This window comes from Tubulanus polymorphus, chromosome 10, assembly GCF_964204645.1.
Source record: "Tubulanus polymorphus chromosome 10, tnTubPoly1.2, whole genome shotgun sequence".
NCBI lineage: Eukaryota > Metazoa > Nemertea > Palaeonemertea > Tubulaniformes > Tubulanidae > Tubulanus > Tubulanus polymorphus.
This window is the reverse complement of record NC_134034.1, coordinates 6365262-6371947: the sequence shown is the minus strand read 5'-3', so window position 1 is coordinate 6371947 and position 6686 is coordinate 6365262.

Below are 6686 nucleotides of genomic sequence, written 5' to 3'. Positions count from 1 at the left end.
AGATTTTTACGTAGGGTTTTGAACGAACAACGTTTCCATTTGTAATTGTAACGTGCACATTTGAGCCTGTAACGTGCACATTTCACTCGCGTGAACGTGCGTATCGGTACCAACATGCGAGACTTGTCAAACTTTTACGATCAAGACTTTTAAACTGAACAAAGAAGATATCATATCATATTATATATACATGAATAGATGGAATGATAATGTAGTAGTTTGAAATGTTTCGTAGCTGCTGTCCACTGAGCACAGATAAAAGCTAATTGCCTGATATGAAATATATTTTTGTTATAGAGATGTTGTAGGTCAGTGAGAATTCAAACTTATGGTTAATTTTGAGTGATCACAACGCTAACCAATAGAGAAAGCTGTAAGGCCTAAGAAAGGATGCATTAAGTATAACATATCTTTCAATATAATGATGAAGTATTCAACTGGCCATCACAACAATAGTTTGACTTATCTTATTGAAAAATACCGGAGTGTTAATGGGAAAACCTTGAATTCGAAACAATTCCTCACTCAATCGTTTACTTTGAAAACTCAATTTGCATTTTGTGTACATGTATTTTTTTCTGCACCAAAAGCATGAAGTATATTATCTTTGCTTGTAAAAATTTGAAATTTTGGGGAAGATTTTTGGCCTCGTTAACCTGTGAACACGTCCTTCATAAATTTTCTAAGACCGACCCTTGAAATAATGCTGAGAGTTTCGAAGATAATTTTGGTAGGATGTAAACTTAGGCCGCTTCGTATCCGTGGACGGTTGCTAATTATTGATTCTATACACAATAATCATAAGTACCATGAGATTCGATAGAATATCGTTTTTCAATCATACGTACACGAATTATCGCGACATAAAGATAAATAATATGTTCATATACTTTTTACGTCTTATACTGTATATTTCTTTAGTAGTATAAATAAAGAGTGGATCAGCAGGCCGCCTGAGACCATTCCACGATCTAAGGTCAGTTGCCAAAAGTTAGTAAGTTTACCAGTGGATAGTTTACATTTATAATGACAATTAAATTTTCATTGCTAAAATAACTTTGTACTTGTTGACTCAAAAGCAGAGAATTGAAAATACGATAATACGATACGAAAAATCAGTGCACAAATTCAAAAAGATTATCTCTAGTGAGAGATCGAACGTTGTGTCGTAATTTTCTAATGATAAAACATGGTTTGAAATTTGAAATGTGTACATAGTTGATCTTTTTCAGTGTATTTAGTCATGTATCATATTGGATGATGGTTAATTTAAACTATCTTTTGAGAAACGGGTCCCAGAGCTGTATCCTTTACTCCTATAATAGAGGATGCAATCTATTTGCTACAAACAGCTAGTGCAAATAGCTAGAAAAGGTAACAATAGTGCATTGGCAAACTTACATTGGTTGTTTAGGTTTTTCGAAGGGGAGAATTTGTGGGAAAATTAATCATTACTGAGATATATCCGTGGCGAGCTTTTCCAGGGATTTAAAAAGTTGAGCTGTACACAAGGAATTTTGTGTAGTCCAATATCCGTGATTACCTCTGGCGTGGAGAGATACAATCTAAAACCAACCCTAGAGTCAAATATTTTACCACAATTTTTTATGATCAATAAAAAGATTGAGTAATAGACATTCAAACAGTATTATCTAAATTCCACTCCATTTTAAACTCATTCATCTCTACACAAACTCCAACTTGTTGAACAGTCCACATTAAAATTAGGGACCACTATTCTTGCTCATCTACACTGGCTACCAATCTAACAAAGGATTAAATTTGAGTGTTTGATGTTATAACAATACCAGACTGAATTATGGATTCGGTTTCTACTTTTTAATTGAACATTAATATCACATATTTGGCATCATTTTTACCAGTATATGGAATAACCTATCCATATATCATGTTCAATTTTATATAATCTGATTTTTGAGATGTCATTCAATCAATGCATTCACATGCGGTCGTTGCTTTCAATAGCCACCACGGACTGGCTCCTTATTATTTCTTTGGCGATACCATTGGCGGACGATCCCACACGTTTCTTGCTCCAGCCCTAGAATGCTCAATGTTCGTCATGAACCCCGATTTGAATTTAAATTCAAAATACTCCTAAAACACACCTGTTAACTAGATTACTCTAAAACACCTTTATGTGCAAGAATCAGTGAAATTGGCGCTTTATCAGTTGTATTCATCATTCGTACCCACGAATCTCGTATCGTATCCTATGAATGTGGAGACCCATCCTCGTAAAGAGAATGAATAGGCTCTGTTGCGTTCATATCATTTGATATGAGGCTACGTGTCATCTTCAATTGAAATCACGTTGTTTTTTTAAAGGGTGGGCGAGAATATATTCTTATGTTTTTGTTTCTCTGAATGTTGCTATTTAAGAGTTCAATAATTTCAGTCTACCAAACAAAGGATTTTCTGTATGTTTCGTGACATGTTTTTCCATAACCCTAGGAGAGCATTCTAGGTATTTTTTTGCGGATGACCGAAAGCTGCTGTCCCTTTCTAGTAATTTGATGATATCCGTCGAAATCTAAATTCTAAAAAGGAATCAGGCATATCTTCTTGTTTGACTAAATATGAACTCAACAACAAGTGACACTCCCTTCAAAGGCGCCGAAGTAAAATCATGTGTCGAGTGGAGATGATATTGTGTCAGAATTTCTTCAAAATCGGAGAAAATAGAATATTTTGAAAATAATCATTTTACATGTATGTTTAAATCCGTTATAACTGGAGCAATTTTCATGAAAAAATATCTATGGAATCAGCGAAATGTAACTAAGAAGAATACTATGTTTAAAAAGTTATCAAAGACATTTGAAAAAAGTTTTCTGAATTCGTCAACTGTTAAACTAGTAACAACCAGTTGTGTTCCCATTAAACCACCGACCGCGAGCCGAGTCGATGTGAGATGTGCCCTACACTGAAAATCTCAAGTGCTATACAACCGGTTTTTTTAGGTGCCTCTGAATGTCGGCCGTTAAAAAACTGAACAATTCCCATTTGGAAAGGGCCTACGTAGTTAGAGAAAATTCAAGATGTGTATATCGTGTGATGCAGGCTCCATATTTCATGTGCGTTTGGAATTAAACCTTGTTTATAACGAAACACGCATGTATTTATGCTATTTTAGATTTAAAAAGAGCGCACGAAAGTGTTTCATGAGACCCGCAAATAACGTCAAGTTATTCATGCATTTTTGATTTATATGAATAAATTTCGCTTCGAAATCTTTAAATTTCTCAGGTGGATTATTCAATAAATTCACAACAGTCCATTATGGATTAGTTTGACGCCAATCGTTCTTTTAAAGATCTTTCTTTCTCGAAGAAAGATTTTCTTAAAAACTTTGATTATGGCGAATCTTTTATGTGTCCGATAGTTAAACCTTCGGGTATTATACTAGAACACAAATTTTTAAAGATATTCATAACATACTGAAGGATATCACAGTTTATACCCGAAGATATGCAGTTGGATAGATCTTTTTGTTTCGACTCGCATGCGACAGTAAAAACGGTACTTGATATAATAAGTGAACTTCATCATTGATATTTTCACTAATCTACTTGAATTCCAAAAAAGAACTGACAATGAAAAAGGGTTACAGCTGTGACTGATATCGCTCCAAATTTCAATTCCTATGAACACTTTTCATATAAAGAAAACTATTAACGAAACAGTTTTTAGAGGCGAAGAATCCGCGTTACCATCGAATTTTCATAACTTGAAGGAATGGTTATTGCCTCGGTGATCACTGGTCTAGTACGCGGTTTTCTGAAATGTAAGTGGCCAAGTCTAAAGAACAACTATTGTATCACATGATTTCAAATATTAGGAACCCAAATGCGTTTAATGATTTAATTAATTAGTATCGCGCAGATTGGTTGAAAGAGGGTGTTAGTCACCTTGTGATTTAATTGTTTTTCATGCATCGATTAATTACTCTTATTATAACTTATTTGTAGGCGCTTCCCGCAAACATTTTCTATTCGTTGAGTTTTCAAACGCAGTACTGTTCAGATGATTCGAGTCAAGTAGTAAAAAAGTTTATGTATTAGCATTACTATGCAGTGAAAATAACGCACTGCGGCAAGTGAGGTGCTGTGATCCAGATGTGTAACCCATTTATGGATAATAAATTTCCATCATGTCAACGCCATTCAAAAACAGTAGCAAAACTTTCTGCTGGTTTCTAGAAATAGCAATACGACGACAAGCACTTTCGAATTCGACCACGATATTTGAGAAGTTTCACTTGGGCAGTGGTGGTCAGTGATGGTCAATTTATGAAATTTAATGGCGAATCCTTTCTAGTTTCACACCAAATGCGGTACCGGTATATCGTTCTTTCAAGAAGTTGCAATTGGTCAGTGGTGGTCAGTGATGGTCAATTTATGAATTTTCAATGGCGAATCCTTTCTAGTTTGACACCATAACGCGGTATATCGTTTTCATATTCGAGAAGTTTGAATTGGTCATTGGTGGTCAGTGATGGTCAGTGATGAATTTGCAATGATGATTCCTTAGTAGTTTGAAAACAAACATTACATGATAAATTTCCGAAATTCGAAGTCAAGTGTTCAGACTCGGGGATATCTCAATTGGTCAGTTACTGACCATCATGGTGTCACCATTGTGGTCTATAGCTCAAATGAAACATGTGGAACCGACGAAGGGGCCCAAAAGCGTTAAGTCCTTTCCTGGAGTGACGTGATCCAAAAATGCCCTAACTGGAAAAGGCAGTCTCTGAATTGGATGAAACCAAATCGGACAGGACAATTAAAATTTGGGAAGGTCACAGGTAGTGGTCTTTCCACGAAGCCCACGCGGTGAGCGTATTATTATGAAATCTTTTTTTAAACCACCATGTACCACGAAGTAATAAGCATCGTTGTAAGCACTTGAAACAGCCATTAACCACATGAAACTGTCAGATCAAACATCATACCGCATCCCCGCAAAGAGGGGTGGTTTAGCAAACCGGAGTTTTCATTGGCCTCTCTAGACTACCCCGCCAGTACGGGTAGCCGAGCAAACCGGAAAACTCATAATGCTAGCAAACTCAGAGTGCAGACAAACCAGACGGTACAAAACTCGCGTACTCTGCGGGGAGTACGGTCAAGTCGGCCCACTGCCAACTCGTCCCACTCGTCCCAACCAACTCGGCCCACCAAGTCGGCCCATTTCCCGCGTTGTTTAAATATAGAGATCTGTGCATTATTAGTAATGTACTGCAGTATAACTCGTTTAATTCGGATCAAATGGGAGAACATAATTCGGATTTTGTTTAATGCATCCTCCCACGGCAGGGATTCGTACCTGATGACATCGAGATTAGCGATGCTTCAGGTTCGAATCCCTGCCGGGGGAGGATGTATAATACGGACAAAATTTTGTCATCTATTGGAAGAAAATCTTAACGTGATATTTTTGCATTTTGTTAATTTCTTTTGAAAATAAACTTAATCATTATTATAACGTCAAAGGAATTAATTGTTAGTTTGTTAGTTGTTGTGATTGATTTCAGTTCGCTTGGAGAACTAATTTATATACATTGTTTCTTAAATCAGGAAATTATGTAATTAGTTAGTTGTTATGATTGATTTCAGTTAGCTTGGACTAATTCACATTGTTTCTTAAATCAACAAACACAGGTGAACGAATGAGATTGTAGAAAAGTAGTCAGCACTTACTCAGAGGGCAGAGCGGTACTGACAACTAGTAGTCAATTATAAAATCATGGACGTGTAATCTATGATAAAGGCGTTCATGTTATAATCACTAGAGGAATAATTTACTTGAGGCATCTGAACTGTTTTTATAGCATACCTACACCATCAAGACTTATTTATTATTATTATAATTAAACTGACAACTTTTTGTTAAACCTCATGGTGGGATTGAACATTTTGAATGTCAGTAAACTTTTTATTACGGTACTGATCGTTACATTAATCTCTAATAAAGGAACAAAACGTTCGTTAACTTTCCCGTTCCTTATTCTTTATTTGCTCTCTAATCTCCTTTCTTTATCTGAACCAAAAATCACTTGCCATAGGAAGAACGGTATTATTTTCGGCCATATGGATTCACTTTTGTGTGTGTATGTATAATTGGTCACTCGGCCGTCATTATTTTGTGTTTTTGGTATTTCTTACGTAATTTCATGACTGGCAACAAAAGAAATGTGTCATTTTTGTCCTGATCCAGTTCGATTTTGGTTTAGTTTTGATCATTTCTTACTCTTGATGTCTTGTATCATTAAATATACAATATCTGAAGACCGGATGGTGGCCCGACATTTAAACATTAAATGGTTTATTTTGGTTCAAAGCTTTAACTTTAGCTCCTATAGCGCAAGCATCCTTGAAACGTTCAAAATAAAATCATGAAATTATGAAATGAATTCAATCTATTCAAGTTTTGTTCCATATGCGTGAACGGATGAACGGTAATCAGAACTAATTATTAATCGAACTAATCATTAATTAAGAAAGAAACTGATCTGTTTGGTGAGTAGATTGGAATTTTGATTGATCCTGACTAATTAGTTTGCCATTGGAACTGCAGAAGTATATAAACCCCTTGATTTTTCTGTGGGTCATCACTATCCAGCATTTTGCTAAAGCGATAACAACGACTTGAGAACAGCGATTATT